Source organism: Chiloscyllium plagiosum, unplaced genomic scaffold (genome assembly GCF_037043375.1).
Source record: "Chiloscyllium plagiosum isolate Xiang-an unplaced genomic scaffold, Cpla_swu_hap1 HiC_scaffold_17, whole genome shotgun sequence".
NCBI classification, from domain to species: Eukaryota; Metazoa; Chordata; class Chondrichthyes; order Orectolobiformes; family Hemiscylliidae; genus Chiloscyllium; species Chiloscyllium plagiosum.
In genome coordinates this window covers 74,528,589-74,551,860 of record NW_028270155.1, presented here as the reverse complement: position 1 = coordinate 74,551,860, position 23,272 = coordinate 74,528,589, and the positions used below count along the sequence as shown (strand labels likewise).

At 40.5% G+C, this 23,272-nt stretch overlaps 1 protein-coding gene across 9 annotated transcripts in view; it reads left to right on the top strand.

The window, feature by feature from the left end:
• cnot1 (CCR4-NOT transcription complex, subunit 1) overlaps positions 1-23,272 on the top strand; it is a 159,070-nt gene that overhangs the window by 1,138 nt on the left and 134,660 nt on the right. The window lies entirely within an intron of this gene.

The window sequence follows — 23,272 nt, the reverse complement described above, 5'->3', positions numbered from 1 at the left end:
TAACGATACAACTTTGAATTGTTAAGTGTTTTATATTAGTCTGCAAAGATTTTGATTAAAAGTATTCAGATTCATTGACAACTTAACAAGGCTTCATTTGTTTCCCAACTTTGTTTCAGTTTAATTATAATTCTATCTCAATTTTACTAAATAATGGGTTTCTTAGTCAACCAAAATAATAGCTTCAAGTTGAGAGAAATTTCTCTAATTTAGCTTATTTGTTGTGAATCACTGGACTTCAAAATCAAATTGTTCTTTGAATTTGTTATTTAAGTGTGACTCTTCCTCCCTTTTGGAAAGTTGAGTACATGTTTGTCAGCCTTTGGAAGAAAGTGGGATTTATAGGAAATACCAGACAGTTGAATGGGAAATGCAAAGGTAAAACTGTGTATTGACATTTATTGTCATGAATCAGTTGGGATAGTAGGCTGATTTGAAACCTAAAAAAAATTAGAAAGCCATTTAAATTTGGGAACTGTCTCCTTGCTTTAAGATATGCTATGTTTGTATAGAAGATGTAGTTTTGTAACTTGTTGCTTAATCATCTTGATCATTCAACATTAGGACAGTGAAATGCTATCATCATTGTACAGTAGACTATATTTGATATAATTACTGGAAATACTCAGGAGGTAATGCGCCAGTGGAATTATTGCTGGATTATTAATCCAGAGACCCAGATCACCTGATTTCAATTCCTGCTAGGGCAGATGATGACATTTGAGTTAAATAAAAATCTGGAATTGAAGTCGAATAATGAATTCATTGTTGGAAAAACCCATCTGGTTCACTACGAGATGGAAACTGGTATCTTTACCTGGGCTACATGTGATTCCAGACCCACAACAATGTGGTTAACTCACCCACTCCCTCTGGAATGGGTGATAAATGCTGGCCTGGCCCATGAATGAATAAAAAACTCAAATTAGGAAGTATCTGTGAAGAGAAAGTTTGGATTCTCTGGATATTTTTGGCTTGCTTTGGATTTTTTCAAAACTTAATTTTTAACTTGTTCTTGTCGTACTTCAAATTGAAACAATTCAAAGTTTAAGATTCACCTGAGTTCTAAAACTTAAAAGTTATTGAACATTTGAAGAAAGCAGACAATGTATGATCTTTAAGGAGAGAACTTGCCCTGGACTAAGAACATTTAACTCTGAGTTTAGGGCCTTGCTTTGCTGCAAATGTATTAATTGTATGTGACATTTGCTAACTGAGGCTAGTGAGCTGATAGTTAGTCATACAGTCAAACAGCATGGAAGTAGACCCTTTGCTGTAACCAGTCCAAGCTGACCATGTTTCCAAACTAAACTAGTCCCACCTTCATGCTCTCCCATATCTCTCCAAACCTTTCCTGTTCACGTACTTATCCAAATGTCTTAAAAGTTGTAACTGTACTTGCATCCACCACTTCCTCTAGAAGTTCATTCCACACATGGGCCACTTTGCATTAAAAAAAATGCCTCTTGTGTCCTTTTTTAAAAATCTTTTTCCCCTCACCTTAAAAATATCTTGCATTTATCCAAATTAAATTCCATCTGCCATTCCTCAGCCTGTTGACCCAATTGATCAAGATCTCTTTGTAATGGTTTTGAACTGCACTCACCATGGGAAAAAGGCCTATGTCATTTGCCATTTCTATGCCCCTCATGATTTTATAAACCTCGATCATCCCACAATCTCCTATGCTCCAGTGAAAAAAGTACTTAAACCCTCCATCCCTGACAACAAACTGGCAAACCTTTTCTGAACCCTTTCCAGTTTAATAATATCATTCCTATAATAGAATGACCAAAACTGCGCATAGTATTCCAGAGGAGGCCTCATCAACCTCAACATCATGTCCTAAATCATATATTCAAAAGATCTGATCGATGAAGGCAAGTGTGCTAAATACTTTCTTAATCTCCCTGTCTACCTGTGATGCAATTTTCAAAGAATTATGTACCCAAACCCCTCGGTGTCTCTATTCTACAATACTATCCAGGGCCCTACCATTAATTGTATAACTGCTGTCCTCGTTTGTATTACCAAACTGCAATATCTTGCATTTATCCAAATTAAATTCCATCTGCCATTCCTCAGCCCGTTGACCCAATTGATCAAGATCTCTTTGTAATTTAGAGAACCATCTTCACTGTACACTTGTACCACCAATTTTACTGTCATAAGCAAACTTAATAACCATGCCTCCTATATTCTCATCTAACTCATTTTATATAAATGATAAACAAAAATGGACCCAGTACAGGTCCCTGAGGAACCCTGCTGGTCACGGGCCTCTAGTCCAAAAAACAACCCTCCCACCACCACCCTTCCCTCTTCTACCATAAAACCAGTTTTGTTTCCAATTAGCAAACTCCCCCTGAAGTCCACGTGATCTAACTTTACTAATTAGTCTACCATATGGAACCATTGATAAAACTTTTGTGCGAATAAAAATATAGTAGGGCAAAAATGGTAATTGTGTATAAAGTGAACAGCTATAGTGACCCCCCCCCCCGACTGTTATTCCTCAGTTTAGTAAAAAAGAATTTATGCCCAATTACTTCTCTGTCCACCCTAAAAGAAAAATCATCTCCCCTCTCACTTGGACAGGTGTCAAATCTATTGAAGTTAGAGGGGGAGTTAAGTCTGATTGTTCTGCCTAAGTATACCATACTATTGCTACTTGTTGTGACCTCCCTTGTGAACAACGATATACTTAGATTGCAATGGAAATTCTGTTGTAAGTTAAGAAAAAAAATACACCTTTTTTTTGTCTTTTGTGTAATGTACCAAAGATAAAATAGATCTGGGGAAGCGGGGAGTTGATCTGGAGTTGAGAAGTGGTTGTATCTTTCGGGTGCAGGGAAATGTGAGGAGTCACTTTTTCATAATTTTAGGATACTGGGAAAAATGGCTCTTTTTTAGACAATGTATGGAAGGTTTCAAGAGATTTTGAAAATATTTAGCAGACTGGTTTTGCCTGGACTTGGCTAGGATTTCACTGTACGCAGTATATGAAAGAAGTGGTCAGAGCACCATTTTGTTCCTTTAGCTAATTTTATCCACTCCTGTTGTTGTTCCTGGGATGTTGATATCTGTCCAGAGTGGCTATTTGATTTTTGGTAGGCTGCTCTAATGAAGGGTAGAGCATCAAGCTGACCAATTCATGATTCAAATTTCATTCACAGGAAAGATCAGTGCAAGGTGGTTGCAGAAGGGACAATAATGTTATTCAAAAATATTGAATAACATCTCACAAGGAATTACCATTGAGATCAGTCAACTTGGCTCTGTGTACCTGATCAGCAACAATCCTCCAGCAGCTAACATGCATGAATGGCCAAAAGTTTGACCTATGACCAGCTAAACCATTTAATCAATCCTTGGTCTGTCCTCCATTCTGAATCCATGACTTTGGAAGGAGAACTTGCTGGAGATCCTGTGTTGTCCATTACTGGAAGGACATGTTGACATTGGAGACGAGTTTGCATGTTCTCCCTATGTCTGCATGGGTTTCCTGCTGGTACTCCAGTTTCCCCCCTCAGTCCAAAGATGTGCAGGTTAAGTGGATTGGCCATGCTAAATTGCCCATAGTGTCCAGGGATGTGCAGGTTAAGTAGGTTAGCCATATTTTTAAATAAAATCCATGCAGATTTATGGGAATGCAGTGGAGAGTTGAGTCTGGATGGGATGCTCTTTGGAGGGTTAGCGCACACTCAGTGGGCTGACTAGCCTCTTTCTGCGCTGTAGGGATTCTATAATTCTGCGGCTAAGACAGAACTTGATTGAGTTGTAACTGTACCGATTGTTACACTTATAAGCTGAATCAAAACTTAAGCAATTAAAAATATCAAGTTTGATAAGACTTTGTCCATGCTTTCTAAAAGTTTACTTTTCACTTTTCTGCATTTTCAGAAGCAGGTTACACATAATTCACAAAACTTTACGCTTTGAAATGTTGTTAAAGCATAGTTCATTTAAAGGCCACTGCTTGAGGTTCAAATTAGAGGAGCTATAACTACTTGCATTCACAACAGCTTCTATTTCTGATCTAATCCCTCATTCAGATAGCTAAATTAAACCATTTCTGAAATTGATAACTAAGGCACAACAGGAATGCAATATTAGGTATGCATGGCAACATAGTCAGGATCTATCTAGGATCAGAGGCAACAAAGGAAGGAGACATGACTATGGTAAACGATAATCCAACTTGATTTTGTGCTGACTCTTCCACTTTTAGCTGAAAAACTTGACAATAACTAACTTCACTCAAAGAACCTGAAGCTTCATTGATTATTCACCACAACTTTTCAGTTTTGAAGCAGCTTTTATTCCGAACATAAAACAACAACAAATTGAAGTAAAATTTAATACCTGTGTTCCTTTGACATTCTAGGGACATGGAAAAAGTGCAGATGCTAGAGAATCAGAATCAAAATGGGTGGCGCTGGAAAAGCACAGCAGGTCAGGCAGCATCCGAAGACATTCTTGATGAAGGGCCTAAGCCTGAAATGTCGACACTCCTGCTCCTCGGATGCTGCCTGACCTGCTGTGCTTTTCTAGCTCTTTTTGGTTCTAGGGACATGGAGTTCAGCTTATAGTCAACTGGCCTTCCTTACAAATAGGAATAATCACTGTTGGTTTTGGAAATACTGGAAGTAAAACTAGTGAATTCATTTTGTATTTACTTGAGAACCTCTATATTCTTCAAACGGTGGGGGTGTGGGTATTGGGGGGGGGGGGGGGGGGTGCGTGGAAGCAGGGTGGTGCAGAAGAAGCTGAAAATGCTGCTTTTCTTATCAATAGACAATAGGTGCAGGAGTAGGCCATTCTGCCCTTCGAGTCTGCACCGCCATTCAATATGATCATGGCTGATCATCCTTAAACATATCCTGTTCCTGCCTTATCTCCACTACCCTTGATTCCACTATCTTTGAGAGCTCTATCCAACTCTTTCTTAAATGAATCCAGAGACTGGGCCTCCACTGCCCTCTGGGGAAGAGCATTCCACACAGCCACCACTCTCTGGGTGAAGAAGTTTCTCCTCATCTCTGTCCTAAATGGTCTACCCCGTATTTTTAAGCTGTGTCCTCTGGTTCGGCACTCGCCCATCAGCGGAAGCATGTTTCCTGCTGCCTGAGTGTCCAAACCTTTAATAATCTTATATGTCTCAATCAGATTCCCTCTTGGTCTTCTAAACTCAAGGGTATACAAGTCCAGTCGCTCCAGTCTTTCAGTGTAAGGTAATCCTGCCATTCCAGGAATTGACCTCGTGAACCTACGCTGCACTCCCTCAATAGCCAGAATGTCTTTCCTCAAATTTGGAGACCAGAACTGCACACAGTACTCCAGGTGTGGTCTCACCAGGGCCCTGTACAGCTGCAGAAGAACCTCTTTGCTTCTATACTCAATCCCTCTTGTTATGAAGGCCAGCATGCTATTAGCCTTCTTCACTACCTGCTGTACCTGCATGCTTACCTTCATTGACTGGTGTACAAGAACACCCAGATCTCTGTGTACTGCCCCTTTACCTAAATTGATTCCATTTAGGTAGTAATCTGCCTTCCTGTTCTTGCCACCAAAGTGAATAACCATACATTTATCCACATTAAACTGCATCTGCCATGCATCTGACCACTCACCTAACTTGTCCAGGTCACCCTGTAATCTCCCAACATCCTCATCACATTTCACCCTGCCACCCAGCTTAGTATCATCAGCAAATTTGCGAATGTTATTGCTAATGCCATCTTCTATATCATTAACATATATTGTAAAATAGGGATCAGTACTATTTAGGACAGAGATGAGGAGAAACTTCTTCACCCAGAGAGTGGTGGCTGTGTGGAATGCTCTGCCCCAGAGGGCAGTGGAGGCCCAGTCTCTGGATTCATTTAAGAAAGAGTTGGATAGAGCTCTCAAGGATAGTGGAATCAAGGGTTATGGAGATAAGGCAGGAACAGGATACTGATTGAGGATGATCAGCCATGATTATCCTATGAAATTAGTCGCAAAGTTTCTTGGCTGGCCTTTGAAACACTCTTCCGTTCAGAGCATGAATACTGCATTTTTAATGAGATGTACCCCTCGCACTTATACTGGCTAAATAAACCTGGCAGACATAATTAATTTTCCTATCTAATCAGTATTTGGTCGGCCTCTTAACCAAGTAACAATATCTGACTATGGTATTATTTGCAAGTTTTCATTCCACTCCCTCCAAGTCTATACCCAAATATTTATTGAACACAAGTTGCTTCTGAACTGAAGTGATGCTCATGACCCACATCCACTCTTTCTATATGCACGCCCCCACCCCACCCCACCCCACCCCAACCCAACCCAACTAATTGGTTGCCAAATATGCTTATTACCCTCTGAGTATTATACCCGGCCAGTTTTATTACATTTCAACGTTCACTAGCCTACCCTCTGGTATGTTGTTAAGGACTTTCCTAAAATCTGTGCTATCCATCTGTTGCATTTTCTTATTTACAAAGACAAGCTGCCAGAGGAAGTGGTGGAGGCTGGTACAGTTGCAGCATTTAAGAGGCATTTGGATGGGTATATGAATAGGAAGGGTTTGGAGGGATATGGGGCGGGTGCTGGCAGGTGGGACTAGATTGGGTTGGGATATCTGGTCGGCATGGATGGGTTGGACCGAAGGGTTTGTTTCCATGCTGTACATCTCTATGACTCTGTTACATCTGGTTCTTAAATACATTATCCTTTTTTAAAATCTACATAATCCTTCCAGCTGTTTTCATTTAGGTATTTGTTAATCTCATCCTTAAATATGTATTTTACTGATGACCAGTGATAGGATAGCTAGTATTTAAATATCTGGGTCTTAAAAACAAAAGTTGGTACTGCATTGGCCAGTTTGTAATCTTTTATCTCGCTCTCATTTAATAAAGTCTGTCCTATAATTTCCATGCCTCTTCAGCATCCTTCATTTGCTGAAAGATCTATTGAGGTATCACACCAACCCATGCTGCTTTGTCTTCCTTTAAATTTGAGAAATTTATTAAGTCTTCTATTGTCAGTTATAACATTGCACATTCTGTCTGGTATTGTTTTCTTAATTTAAAGATGAATGTAAGAGGTTTATGAAATATGTCTGGCACCTCCACTAATTGACACTATTTGAAAATAATGCATGCCAAAGATGTAATAATGGAATACGCTGTTGGAGAATCTCTTGAAAGTGGACATGATCCTCGACTGTAATTCTGTCCCTAAATGCTGGGCTTAGGATAGGGGAAATTTCAAGCTCTTAGTTGCTATCTGTTTAAACTGCTAAAGTCTATATAACCAGCTCTTTGACTGGTCAGATGGGCTGAACAGTGACAAGTCGCAGTTAGTCCTTAAAACTTTGTGAGGTGATGCATTTTGAGAGAACTAAAAAAGGCAAGTACATGTTCAATAGTAGGGCCTTAAGAAATACAGAAGAATCTTACTGTGCATGTCCGCAGATCCTTGAAGACAGCAGTACAGGTAAATAAAGTGGTTAAGAAGGAATGTGGGATATGTGCCTTTATTAATCAAGCCGTTGAATAAAGAACAAACTAACTAAGCTGTGAAGAACGAGTTGGGCCAAAGCTGGAGTATTGTGTGCATTTCTGGTTACTGTAGGAAGGAGAGACTAAAGGAGAGATTCACCAGGATCTTGCATGGGCTGGAATGATTCTGTTATAAAGAGACTAGATAGGAGTTGTAGGAGAAAGTTAGAGGGACAGGAGGAACGGGAAGAGGTTGTTGAGGAATTGGATTTGAAGTTTACAAAAGTACTGAGGGGCATTTATGGTGTACAAAGGAAGAAACTTTCCTTTAGAGGGGTCATAAGCAGGGATACCATTTTAAGGTAAGGAGCAAGAAGTTGAGGGATTTGAGGAAAATGATTTAAACCCAGAGGGTTGTGGATGCCTAAGCTTCACTACCATAAAGGGTTGTAGAGGCAGACCTCAGGATGTTTTAAGAAGTACTAGATGAGCACTTGAAATGCCGTAGCATACAAGGCATTTTTTTTTTTGAGAAGATTTGTAGCTCAGGTTGAGGTTCTGGATGTAAATTTGCTTGTTGAGAACCAGAAATGATATCACCACCTGAAGAAACCAAGACACACAAATAGAAAGTGGGGAATAACAGCAGTGCTTCACTGGAGGCTCACTGATGATGTTACGTAGTATGTTGATGAAATGTCTGAAAATAAACCTTCCAACTCAGCAAGCCAACTTACATCCAGAATACAAGGCAGTGAACCAAATGCTGGAAAATCCAATTAGAATAGATCTACGTTTGATCTGCATGGTCAAACTAGGCCAAAGAGTCTCTTTCTATGCTGTAAAAACTGGCTATGCCTTGGGCTAAGGTGTTTAGTAGCTTACTAGCACACTCAAAGCATCAGAGAGTGAGCTGTGTGAAGAGAATTGTGTACTCACTGAGGATAGTGCTTTTAAAATTGTGGGGGAGAAAATGGATGAGGACAGCAAGCTTGATGAAGTTGGTGAAATTGGAATCCTTGAGATCAGTGTACTTAACCCCAAAAAGTATCCTTAAAAGTCAAATTCCAATCTTTTGTGATGTTTTGTTTTCTGTTTTTTGCTGGTGGTAGTTAAAGTACAATTTTTTTTTAAAAAAAAAGACTTGAGTAAAGGGATATTTTTTAATTGCCTCTATATTAGTTTGGACTTTAACTTGGACTAAACAGCCAAATGGGGGAAAAGAAAATACTGTTACTTCATTGGGTATTCTCATTTTGTTCTTTGAGCCTACCATTGGAACTTTTTCCCTCTGCTGAGGAAGTCTGCAATAACAGTTAACTGGTATGGCTTTACAAGCCTCAGCCAGTAATTCTCTGGGATTTAAAATCTTTCAAGCTGACACCTCTATTGTTTACCTTTCATGCTTTAGAGAAATGTTTTTGTTTGCTTTAAATCTGTCCACCAAAAAAAGTTTATCAGCTATAGGAATAATGCACCAAAAATAGATTGCATTGGCTTCACCAGTGTAAAGAGACTATTTTTGTGTTTAGGGACCATTTAAGAAAGTACTTTGTATTTACTTAGTACCTTTATTATACCCCAAATTGCTTACCGTACTAATTTCCAATTAAACATTCTACTCCTGTAGTCACAGAAGCAGAACCTCATAGAGTCATAGAGATGTACAGCATGGAAACAGACCCTTTGATCCAACCCGTCCACACCGACCAGATATCGCAATCCACCCTACCTGCCAGCACCCGGCCCATATCCCTCCAAACCCTTCCTATTCATATACCCATCCAAATGCCTCTTAAATGTTGCAATTGTACCAGCCTCCACCACATCCTCTGACAGCTCATTCCATACACAGACCACCCTCTGCGTGAAAAAGTTGCCCCTTAGGTCTCTTTGAAATCTTTCTCCTCTCACCCTAAACCTTGTGCCCTCTAGTTCTGGACTCCCTGACCTCAGGGAAAAGACTTTGTCTATTTATCCTATCCATGCCCCTCATAATTTTGTAAACCTCCTATAAGGTCACCCCTCAGCCTCCAACGCTCCAGGGAAAACAGCCCCAGCCTGTTCAGCCTCTCTCTATATAGCTCAAATCCTCCAACCCTGGCAACATCCTTGTAAATCTTTTCTGAACCCTTTCAAGTTTCACAACATCTTTCTGATATGAAGGAGACCAGAATTGCACACGATATTCCAACGGTGGCCTAACCAATGTCCTGTACAGCCGCAACATGACCTCCCAACTCCTGTACTCAATACTCTGACCAATAAAGGAAAGCGTACCAAACGCCGCCTTCACTATCCTATCTACCTGCGACTCCACTTTCAAGGAGCTATGAACCTGCATTCCAAGGTCTCTTTGTTCAGCAACACTCCCTAGGACCTTATCATTAAGTGTATAAGTCCTGCTAAGATTTGCTTTCCCAAAACATAGCACCTTGCATTTAGCTGAATTAAACTCCATCTGCCGCTTCTCAGCCCATTGGCCCATCTGGTCCAGATCCTGTTGTAATCTGAGGTAACCCTCTTCGCTGTCCACTACACCTCCAATTTTGGTGTCATCTGCAAACTTACTAACTGTACCTCTTATGCTCGCATCCAAATCATTTTATGTAAATGACAAAAAGTAGAGGACCCAGCACTGATCCTTGTGGCACTCCACTGGTCACAGGCCTCCAGTCTGAAAAACAATCCTCCACCACCACACTCTGTCTTCTACCTTTGAGCCAGTTCTGTATCCAAATGGCTAGTTCTCCCTGTATTCCATGAGATCTAACCTTGCTAATCAGTCTCCCCTGGGAACCTTGTCAAACGCCTTACTGATGTCCATATAGATCACGTCTACTGCTCTGCCCTCATCAATCCTCTTTGTTACTTCAAAAAAACTCAATCAAGTTTGTGAGACATGATTTCCCACCCACAAAACCATGTTGACTATCCCTAATCAGTCCTTGCCTTTCCAAATACATGTACATCCTGTCCCTCAGGATTCCCTCCAACAACTTGCCCACCACTGAGGTCCGGCTCACCGGTCTGTAGTTTCCTGGCTTGTCTTTACTGCCCTTCTTAACCAGTGGCACCACGTTTGCCAGGCACAGTTTGGAGTTTCTGTTTGGAGATTCCATCTAAGCAATTCTGAAGAAGACAATATGTAGGATATTAGGAGTGCTATTGGTTTACGATAGTAGTTTTGAGTTGGTACTTTGTGGGTTGAATCTCCAGGACTGAGCCTTAGAGACTTCGACCCTTGGCAGTGCTGTTGGGTACCATATATGATTGAAATGTCAGCCTGTTCAGTTGTATGTAAAAGGTCATCTAGTACAAATAAAGTGTATAACGTTCTCATGGGCTCTAGTGGTGCAATAGTAGTGTCCCTATCTCTGAGCCAGGAGGCCCATTTTCAAGTCCCAGCTGCTTCAAAGGGTTGCGTCATTAACATCTATGAACAGGTTGATTAGAAAATATGAGCTCTCATTCAATAGTAACAATATTTTGTTTCCCTCAGTTGACCTCAATTATTACTGTTTTAAAGAGCAGGTGCAGGTACAATGGGCTGAATGCCTGGATGTTTCTGTGATTCTATCAAAAACAATACCTGATCACACTCATTTAGAGCTGGAGTAGGTTCTTTTCCTACATACAATTCATGCAAAATAATTCACAGCAGTGAGACTTGTTAGGATGTCCTGAAGGTGGAGGTGTGTACAACAAGTCCCTAGGGAGAAGGTGGTGAACCTATGAAATTCTAGCACAACTAAACAGTAAATGCAGGAAGGACTTTCCTAATGTCTGGGAAGCCCAGATCCAGGGGTCACAGTCTGTGTATATGGCAGTCCACTTAGGACTGAGATTACACATTTCTTCACCCAGAGTGGTGAGCCTGTGAATTCTTTGCCCAGAAAACAATTGAGGCTAAAACATTAAATCTTTTCAAGAACATGGTAGATAAGATAGTGAAAAATGCATTTGGTATGCTTTCCTTTATTGGTCAGAGGAACAAGTTTAATAATTTGGAAGTCAATCTTGTTGTACAGGACACTGGTTAGGGCACTTTTGGAATATTGTGTGCGGTTCTGGTCTTGCTCCTATCGGAAGGATATTGTGAAACTTGAAAGGGTTCAGAAAAGACTTACGAGGATGTTGCCAGGGTTGGAGGGTTTGAGCTACAGGGAGAAATTGAATAGGCTGGGGCTGTTTTCCCTGGAGGGTTGGAGGTTTTGAGGGTGACCTTAGAAGTTTATAAAATCGTGAGGGGCATGGATAGGGTAAATAGACAAATTCACTTCCCTGGGGTGGCGTGGGGGTGGGAGACTACTCTAGAACTAGAGGGCATTGGTTTAGGGTGAGAGTGGAAAGATTTAAAAGCGACCTATGGGGCAACTTTTCACAGAGGGTGGAATGAGCTGCCAGAGGAAGTGGTGGAGGTTGGTACAATTGTAACATTTTAAAAAGCATCAGGATGGGTGCATGAATAAGAAGCGTTTAGTGCAATATGGGCCAAGTGCTGGCAAATGGGACTAGACTAATTTAGGATATCTGGTCAAATGAACGAGTTGGACCAAAGAGCCTGTTTCTGTGCTGTACATCTCTATGACTATATAGTTCGTGGGGACAAAGGCATCAAAGGGTATGAGGAGCAAGTGACAACAGGATACCAAGATGGATGATCAGCCATGATAATATTCAATGCTATAATGCGTTCAAAGGCCTGAATGGCCTGCTCCACCTATTTTCTATATTTCTATCTTAACGTCGGTACAATGGTGAGTAGACATTTAGTGACCCATCCATAAGAAAACTACTTGCAAAACTGTATATGCCTAGCTGGGGGATTTCTGTCAAATACCTGTTTGCTATTGTGCTATAATTAAAAAAATTAAAAACAAGAATATACCAGTTGGCCCTTTGAATCTGCTCTGTCATTCAGTAAGATCATGGCTGATTTGTCCTGTCTCCATTTTCCCTAATCCCTTGAATGTCCCAGGAGGTAGTAGAACCAAGTGATCTTTGGCTTGATGGAGCATGCACAATCCTCTGGGGTAGAGAATTCCAAAGTCTCAGCAATCTCAAATTAAACATCTCAGCCCTAAATGGGTTGCTATCTTGCTCTGTACCCATACTTTTAAAATTTCCAGCCATAGGATGCTAACTTTGTGTTCTCCTTTTTGTGCACATAAGTCTGTCTGAATATCAACATTTTTGTTTCTGTCAGCAAGCATGCTTTTCTGTTTTTAGTACCAAAGAATATCTTCCAACTTTCCTAAATTATTGTCCATTTGCCACCATATATATCCTTTACATGACTACAACTCTGCACCCTCTTTGAATCCTCTTGATTCATATTTCTATTTAGCTTTATATTAAGCAAACTTTGAATTATTCTCTGTTTATCTAAGTCATCAGTAAAGATTATAAGTATGAGGTCTCAGCACTGACCCTTGTTGCATTCTTGGTAGTTAAGCTAGCCAATTTAGAAATGTCCTGTTATCACTGATTTTTGCTTCCTGTCAGCCAAGCATTTGTCGTCCCGTCTACACACGCGCGCACCCCCCCCCCCCCAGTCAAAGCAAAATGCTCAGACACACAGTATAGTGTTACCCTCACCATCTTTATTCCAGGCACTGGAAGGAGAGAGAATGATCGCCCATGTGCACAGAGACATGAGTTCACGGTCTTCTCTGAAACAGCAGTTTCTCAATGAACTTAGTCATTTTTACAGGGAGGAACATCCAGATAAGGCAACATACATATGTATGAGTGGTGTTGGTTTGACCTGAGGGTCACCATGCCTAACGTGAGGAGAAAGGTTGAAAGCAATGTCCTTTGTGGTAATGTTAGCCAGTCCGTGAATTGAACTCAAGATGTTGATAGGTAAGTGGGACTGGGATATTATAGCCATTACAGAAACATGGCTAAGGGACAGGACTGGCAGCTCAATATGCCAGGGAACAGGTACTTCAGGTGGGACAGAGGTGGTGGAAAGAAGGGAGTGAAACGTGGTATTTTTGAGTAAGATGAGTATCACAGCAGTAATCGGAGTTGAAATAACTGAAGACTCATCAAGTGCGGCCTCGTGGGTGGAACTAAGAAGAAATAAGGGGATGGTGACATTATTGTAATATAGGAACCCCCCCCCCCCCCAAAAAAAAGTCAATGGGAATTGGATAAATAAATATACAGGGAGACTGGGGAGACTTTTTTGATCAATAGGATTGTCATAGTAGGGGATTTTAATTTTCCTAACATAGCTCTTATCACTATGACAGTCTCAGTTTTCAAGGGGGTGGAATTTAACTGCATTCAGGAATGTTTTCCTCAAGTAGTGTTCAAGGTGGCCCTACTCAGGAAGGGGCAAAACTTAATCTACTCTTGGGAAATAGGGCAGGACAGGTGACCAAGGTGACTGTTGGGGAGCACTTTGTGACCAATGACCAAAGGTGGCACGAGATAACTTTGGCTTAAAAGATTAGGGTGAATCCAAAGAGATTCTTTTAAGTATATTAAAGGAAAAAGAATAACTAGAGAAAGAATATTACCCCTCAAGGGCCAAAATGTGTCGAACCACAGGAGATGGGTGAGGTCCTCAATGAATATGTCTCCTCTGTGTTGAGAACTTGGTGAGGTTAGTAGTCATATCTTGGTGACAGTCCATTTTACACTAGAGGTGGTGTTGGACATATTAGAATGTATGAAAGTGGATAAATCTCCTGGTTCTGACCAGATATATCCGAGGACATTGCAAGAGGCAAGAGAGGAAATTGCAGGGCCCTAGCTGATATTTTTGCATCATTGTTAGCCATGGGTGAGGTCCCGGAAGACTGAAGAGTAATGAATGTCATTCCCTTATTCAAGAAAGACTGCAAAGAAATGCCTGGCAATTATAGACAAATAAACATAACATCTGTGCTGGTAAATTGATTGAGAGATAATATATACATGCATTTGGAAAGACAGAGTTTGATTAGGAATAATCAGCATTGCTTTGTGCTTGGGAGATCATGCCTCACAAATTTCTTAGACTACTTTGCTGAAATGACCAGGAAGGTTGATGAGGGCAGGGCGGTAGACATAGTCTGTATGGATTTCATTAAGGCCTTTGATAAGATTCCACATGGTAGGCTGATCCAGGGGGAGCTGGCAAATTGGATGCACAATTGGCTTGATGGTAGGAAGCGGAGGGTAATAGTGGAAGGATGCTTGTCAGACTGGAGGCCTGTGACTAGTGGAGTGCCTCAGGGGTCGGTACTGGGCCACTTACTGTTTATCATCTATATCAATGACTTGGCTGAGAATGAAATTAGTAAATTTGCAGATGACTCATAAAATAGATGATATCGTGGACACTGAGGAAGGTTATCTGAAATTGCAGCAGGACATTGATCAGTTGGATAAATCTGCTGAGAAATGGCAAATGGAGTTTAATATAGTTAAGTGTGAGCTCTTGCATTTTCAAAAGTCAAATCAAGACAGGAGTTTCATGGTGAATGATAGGGCCTTGGTAAGTGTAGTTTACAGAGGGACCTTGGAGTTCAGGTGTATGGTTCTCTGAAAGTGGAGTCACAGGTAGACAGGGCAGTGAAGGAGGCATTTGGCACACTGGCCTCCATCAGTCAGAACATTGAATGTAGAAATAGGAAAGTTATGTTGCAATTATATAGGACATTGGTGAGGCCACACTTGGTGTATTGTGTTCAGTCTTGGTCACCTTGCTACAGGAAAGATGTTATTAAACTGGAAAGAATGCAGAAGAAATTTATAAGGATGTTGCCAGGACTGAATGGTCTGAATTATAGGGATTGGATAGACAAGCTGGGATTTGTTTCTTTCGAGTGTAGGAGACTGAGGGGGAAGTCTTAAAGGAGCGCATAAGATCATGAGAGGCTTGGATAGAGTGAATGCACTGTCTTTTTCGCAGGGTTTGGGAAATCAAGAACTCTAGGGAATTAGTTTTAAGGTTAGAGGGGAGAGAATAAAAGGGAATCTGAAGGGCAACTTTTGTTTTCACCCAGTGGGTAGTAATGCATATGGAGTGAGCTGGCAGCAGAAGTAGTTGAGGCAGGTGCGTTAACAACATTTTAAAAGACTTGTGGACAAATTCATGGATAGGAAAGGTTCAGAAGACTATGGGCTAAGAGAAGGGCAGTGAGGTTAACGTTGATGGACATTTTGGTTGGCATGGACCAGTTTGGGCGAAAGGGCTTGTCTCCGTGTTGCAGGACTCTAACTCTAGATAACGCTGTTGGCATCACTGCCTTACAAACTGGCCATCCAACCAACTCCTCTAACCATGTGTGAGTGAGCATTTAAAAAAGAACCAATCAATTGAACATGTGGCTAGGCAACTGGTGTAGGAGACACTGGGGCCAGTTCTGGGAAGATGGGACCTCTGCAAACTGGGGGTAGGGGTTAGGAACATGAGGGATAATCAAAATGAGGATGGAGTTAAGCAGGGGCAGGAAGTCAAAAAGCTGTGAGGGAAACTGGAAAACAAAGCCAAGCATAGAGCATTATGTCTACCTGAATGCATACAGCCTTTGTAACAAGTTAGAGGAATATAAAGGCAAAAATATAACTAAGTGGTTAGGATACAATTGCCATTACAGAAACATGGCTTGTGACCAGTACTGGGAACTGCATATTCAAGGATTGTTTCTGAAGACAGATTATAAAGAATGATGTTGCACTGATGATGACCTCAAATCAATTAATGTGTGCAATCTGTTTAGGTAGGGAGAAACAAGGGGATGCAAACATTGGTTGAAATTATTTATAGACTACCAAATAGTGATGGTGTGGGACATGATCTATAAATTGGGAGATGAGAGAGAGCATAGCATGTGCAACACTAACCGTGGATGATGTCCGTTTGCTTATAGATTGGGCAAATTAGTTGAGCAGCAGATTGGAGGGCATGTTTCTGGAGTGTCTGGGATGGATCTATTTCAAGAGCTAACAAGGGAACAGTCTTTTGGATCTAGTATTATGTAATGCAAAGGGGCTTTATTAATAATCTTGTAATTAGGGATGAGTACATTGTTAATCTGGAATAAGGGACATTATGAAAGCATGAGACACAAATTGGCTGGGCTGAAAATAGTTTTCTAGTATCTAGAAATAATCTGCATTTGAAGTCAACCAAGCATTTTCAGATTTCTGAAGTAGTGTCACTAGACAAAAAGATTAATTCTCCTTCCTGTCCACTGATGCTGCCAGATTTTGTAGGAGAATAAAAATTGGGAGACTGATCTACTGTTAGATAACTGAGTACACATCCTTAAGTTCTTAAGAGATGTGGCCATATTATAATCATAAAGCTATATTACGTATATTCTAAATTCTTTGCTCTATCAGAACCCTGACATTCCTTACGTTCATATTGAGAGCTTCATCTGTTGAGAAGTTACACTGGTTCAAGGAGATTGGCAATACACCTGGTCTTGCTAGCACTGCCTATGTGTTAAAAGCCTTTTCTAATATTTAATCTAAAACAAATTTGATTTGAAAATTACATCAAAAAGTTGACTGTACATAGGCAATGGATAATAATTAAAGAATGGTAATTGCTCACAGCAGTTATACACTCTTTAAGGTACAAAAGCTTTAAAAAAATCATTCAACCAAGGCTGACAATGGACTTGTCCATAGAAACAAATTGCTGGAGAAACTCTGCAGGTCTGGCAGCATCTGTGGACAGAAAGACTTAATGTTTTTGGGTCCTGTGATCCTCCTTCAGGAGTCTTAAAATGCTTGTTGAATTCAGATTAAAAGAAAAAGCTTTTATAAAGTAATCAGAAATGGTAATAAGCCTGAAGATTAGAAAAATTTTAGAATACTGCAAAGGAGGACCAAGAAACTGGTAAGAAAAGGAAAAATAGAACAGTGCTGCAATCTCGCAAAAGAAAGGCTCTGATGGGTTATCTAAAAAGGACCTTTTTGGCCAAGACAAATGTGGGTCCATTTAAAAGCAGAATCAGGAGAGTTTGTGCTGGGAAATAGAGAAGCTAACTGATTGCTTTATCTGTTTTCACTAATACAAAAACATCTCCCAGAATTAAAGATCTAAGTGTTTAGGGAAAATGAGTTGAAGAAAATGCATATTAATAAAAAGATTGCAATGAAGAAATTTGATTAGTTGCTGGGATATGATGATCAATGTCCCAGAGTATTGAAGGAGATCACTATAGAGATAGTCGATGCTTTCACATTCACCTTTCAAAACTCCGGAATCCTTCCAATCCACACGATCATGGAATGTGGCAAATGTCACTCCACTATTTAAGAAAGGGACAAAAAAGCAGCTGCCAGCCTTGCATCAGTAATGGGAAATTACTAGAATCCTTCAGAACAGATGTGATACATGGACACTCGTATGAAAATTATCTGGTTGGGCATGGCCAGCATGAGGGTATGAATGGAAAATAATGTTTGACGAGTATGGAGTTTTTTTAATGTCATTAACAAAATTGAGAAAGGGGAGTGAACTCCTGTAGGTGTACCTGTATTTTCAGAAGGTTTTTGATGTCCCTCAAACTGTTATCAAAATTAAAGCTTTGTAGTATAATTTACATGGTTGGATTAAAGATTGGTTACCAGAAAGCAGAAGGAATAAATAGGTAATTTTCACACTGATTAGAAGTAGTCAGCTACTGCATGGTTCAGTACTTTGGGCTTCAAGCTATTCATGATATATATAAATGTAATGGGATGTGGGGACAAAATGTAACATTTCCAAATTTTGTGGATGATCATAACACATTCTTGCTTAGCTTTATGTGGAAGACATTTCTGGGAGCATTTGGACAGGCTTAGTGATTAGCCAAGAATATGGTAGGTGGAACATAATATGGAAAAATGAGGTCATCCACTTTGCTGGGAGAAACAGATGTGCAGAGTTTGGAAAGTGTTGATGTGTAAAAGTGTCCTTGTCAGTAAGTCACTGAAGACTAACATGCAGGTGCAGCAACCTGTTAGGAAGGCTAATGGAATGATGGCCTTTATTGCAAGAGAATTTCAGTACAAGAATAGTGAAGTGTTGCTTCAGTTGTCGAGGTGTTTGATTAGATCACACCTGAAGTGCTGTGTGTAGTTTTGAATCCTTACCTCAGGAAAGATATTATTGCCATGGCTGCACTTGCTGTCATCTGGGAGCGTTCAGACTGTAACAGTGATAGTTCTCATAAATGTAATATAAGGGGGATGCAATTTATGACCAAGGTGCAAATGTTTTTGACTCGGAAGGTGGTGAATCTCTATAATGGCTCCATGATCGGTAGTGCCACTTCGTTTCAAACACTACGCACATTCACATAAAGCGGCATTAATTTTGCCTTATAATTCTTGCCCATTCCCATTTTTTCACCCGACTTACTGCTGCTTTTTGAAGTTGTTACCCTCTGTCCATTCCTATCACACTCTGGGTATTGTTATCCAAAAAACATGCCCTGTAATGCTGCTGTATACTCTTGCTTTGTAAGCCTATATTTCCCTTCTCAACAACAACCACCCCCACCCAACCCAAAACAACAATTAGTTTGAAACCCACTCTCTCGCTCTAGTAATTCAATATGCCATGGGCATTGGTTGCAGCTTGTTTCTGGTGACAGTCACCCCACCAGAACAGCTCCCTTCTACCCAAATTCTAGTTCCAGTACCCCCCAAGCTAAAACTTATTCCACCCACACCCATCTTTGAGTCACTGTTCTAACTCCTTGACTTTATTTATTCTATGCTAGTTTGCCTGTGTCTTAGGCAGTAATCGCAAGATTGTTACCTTGGAGGTTCTGCTTTATAATTTAGCACCTGACTGTTCAAAATCTTTCTAGTCCTAATATGGATGAGGGCAACTAGATCCTTCCCCTCCAAGTCCCAAGTTTTTATCTACCTTCGGAGCTGTGCCTAGTCTAGCAATGGGTAGGCAATAGAGCCTTTGGGCATCCTGTTCGTGATTTCAGAGGAAAGTATCCACTTTTCCCCACCCACTAATATACTCCTATTTCCTACCCCCACATCCTTCCTGCAGTCCCCACTCTTAGATTTTAGCTTCTTGGAAGGAGATGAGATGTGACTGCCCTTTGGGGCAAAGTGTCCATGTAACTTGCCGCATACTTGATAGGTGCAATGTCTGCAGTTTGGATTCCAGCTCCTCAACTTTGTATCCAAAGTTCATTGAACTACAAGCAGTTCGTACAAACATGCTTGCTCCAGATCCCATTGATGTCTGTCAGCTTCTGCATGTTATAGCAGGTAGAATGTGGGAGACCATTCAGGAATGCATTGAAATAGTCAGGTTTGGTGTTAACAGCCATGGATGAGCGTTATAGCATCTGACGAGCTGACGGTGAAAAAGGAGCAAAGATGAGATGGTGAATTAGGTGGGATTAGTAATGGGGTGGGTGGTTAGATGATCCAAAACAAATCTGTTGTCATAACACCAAGATTGCTAGCTCCGACAAGGGCCAGGAAGAGAGATGGAGTTGGTTGCTGGGAATGGACTTTGTGGTAGAGAGTGAAGAAAGCTGTAGTTTTTGTGTTCACTGAAATTATCAAGAAAGGGGATTAAAGAAAGGAAAATAGAGTTGAGGTACAGATGAGCACTGATCTAATTGAATAGTGCAACAGGCTTGATGGTTTGAATACCCTTTTGTTGCCATGTTTCTTTGCACTTCAGCTCTCCAATAAACTAAAGATTTGTAATTCCATAACTACCAGAAACTTTCTTCTTTGAGAAGATTTTGCTTTTTTTTGTTTTTGCTTTATCTATTTTAAATCAATTTGTCAAACATATCTGATTTATCTTCTAAAATGTTTTTTGGCCCCTTGAGTTTGCAAGCAATGAACCATCTTTTGATCATAGTCATAGAGATATACAACATGGAAACAGACCCTTCGGTCCAATCTGTCCATGCCAACTGGCTATCCCAACCCAATCTAGTCTCACCTGCCAGCACCAGGCCCATATCCCTCCAAACCCTTCCTATTCATATACCCATCCAGATGTCTTTTAAATGTTGCAATTGTGCTAGCCTCCACCACTTCCTCTGGCAGCTCATTCCATACACTTACCACTCTATGCGTGAAAAAGTTGCCCCCTAGGTCTCTTTGAAATCTTTCCCCTCTCACCCTAAACCTATGCCCTTTAGTTCTGGATTCCCTCACCCAGAGAAAAGAGTTTGTTTATTTATCCTATCCAGTTTTCTGTTCTTTCTGTCTAATTTATTCATGCTGTCCCTTGGAATTCAGAGTACATCCCAGAAGAAGGCTCATTCTGTACTTGTTTTTTTGTCCATTTTATTTATTTGCTTTTGGTGGTGTTATGGATGCCTATTTTAAATTTCAGAGGGCCTTAAACTAAGTAGTGGAACGGTACTTAGAGCGGAGTGGATTTATGTGAGGGGAGATTTGGAAACTTATGATGCATGGACAATGCTAGTGTGTCGAGCAATCAAATGTGTAATGACTGGAGTGAGACTGGAAAGAGCAGGGGGGGGTTGCAAACCTGAGTGTGCACCAGCACATAAGGTTATAGGGGAAGAACTAAAATTAAAGATTCTTCAGTCTTCAAAAAAACATGCAACATTAGTAGCACAAACAGAGGGAGTATGATAGTGCCATTGTAGAAGCAGTGATCGTGACTGAGATATATTCAAATTTGTTTGATGTTTTAAAAGACCAGGAAAAAAGCAAAAGAACCTTTTGGTTGCCTTATTAATAAATGATGGTATTAGTATAGTGGTGAGAAATGATCTAGATTGGGATGCAGTTTTGGCTTGGGTGGAGATACATGTCAAAGAAAAATAGTCACTGATAGGCCTTGTGACCGTAGCTACCATACTGAATATAAATCAAGAAATGGGAGCTTATAGGAAAAGTACTGCAATAACTATGGGCAGTTTTAATTGTCAATTAAACAAATCAAATTGGCTGTGATGATCTGGATGATGAGTTCATAGTGTATTTGGGACAATTGTTTGATATATTTTGGAACCAACCCATGAGTAGGCAAATTTAGGCCTGAAATGTGGAATGAGACAGGATTAATTAATAACTTCCATAGTAAAGGATCCTTTAAGGTGCAGGTGATCATAATGTGAGGGTGAGAAATATGGGTTTAAACTCACCTTAAACTTAGCAAGAAATAAAGTTATGAAGACAGAAACCGAAGTTGCTGGAAAAGCTCAGCAGGTCTGTCAGCGTCTGTGAAGAGAAATCAGTTAATGTTTTGAGTCTGGTGACCCTTTGAACTGTAGGCAACATTGTCTAAAGTGAGATGGGACGTTAGATTAAAAGATAAGACAGAAGTAATGAGAAACAGTTGACTTATTTCGTGACTATCAGCAAATAGGTATTCTACTGAGAAAGAAAGGCATCATAAAGAGGATGGACGATTTTTGACCAAGTGACATGGAATTTCCTAGGCGGGCAATCATACTTGTTAGCGAGTGATTGCTACCACTGACGACTAAGCAAGCTAAGGATGCAATCAATTTGAAAGAATAACATAGAATATCAGAAAAATAAGTAGTAGCCCTAAAGATTGGGAACACAGTATGACTAAAATGGAGAGTTTGGATTATGAGAGAAAACAACCAAGAAAGATGTAAACAGTAAAAGATCTATAAGTATATTAAAAGGAAAAGAGTATTTTATATAAAGTATTATCCACTTAAAGGATAAGATTTGAAAATTAATGGGAAATGCAGAAATGTTGGACAAATATTTTGAATCAAGGTCGAAGACATTTAAAAATAAAATCCCAAGAATAGTTGAAAATCAAGTGATGGGAGGAGGTTAAAATTAAGATTTCTGGAGGGCATAAAGCTCTAGTAAAGCTGATGGTGCTAAAAGCTGGCAGGTACGCTGAACCTGATTTAATTTATTTTAATATTCATTTGTGGCACAAGGGCATTGCTGTATGGCCTGTTCCTAGTCACCCTTTAGATGTTGGAGATGAGCTGTCTTCTTGAACTGCTGTGCTCCACATGCTATAGTTTATTGCTATTACAGAGGGAATTCCTGGATTTTGGCCCAGCAACAGCATTGTATTTCTAAGTCAGGATGGTGAGTGGCTTGGAGGGGAACTTGCAGGTGGTGTTCCCAAGTATCTCTGGCTGTGTCCTTCAAGCGGTCATGGGTTTGGAAGATGATGTCTAAGGATTTTGGGTGAATTTCTGCAGTGTATCTTGTAGATTGCAGTGGTGTGTACTACGGAGTGTCAATGGTGCAGGGACACTCTTTGTGGATATGGTGCCAATTCAAGCACACTTACTTTGTCCTTGATGGTTTCGAGCTTCTTGTGTTGTTGGAACTGTACTCATCCAGAGAAGCAGGGAGTATTCCATCAAATCCCTCACCTGTGCCTTACTCGCCGCAGTATTCCGAGCCTCTGACTGGCTCTTGTAGCCACTGTGTTCATCAAGCATGTCCAGTTGAGTTTCTGGTCCATAGTAACATCAAGGATGTTGATAATGGGGCAGGCTTCAGTGATGGTAACCCCATTGAATGTCAAGGGGTGGTGGTTAGATGATTGTTTGACATTTGTGTGGCATAAATGTTACTTGCCACTTGTCCGCCTAAGCCTGGATATTGTCCAGATCTTGTTGCATTTGAACATGAACTCTTTTGGTATCTGAGGAATTGTGAGTGATGCTGAACAGTGTGCAATTGTCGGCAAATATCTTGACTTGCCCACATTGAAGCAGCTGAAGATGTTTGGATCTAGGGCACTACCCTGAGGAACTCTTGCAGAGATGCCCTGGAGCTGGAATGGCTAACCTCGAACAATC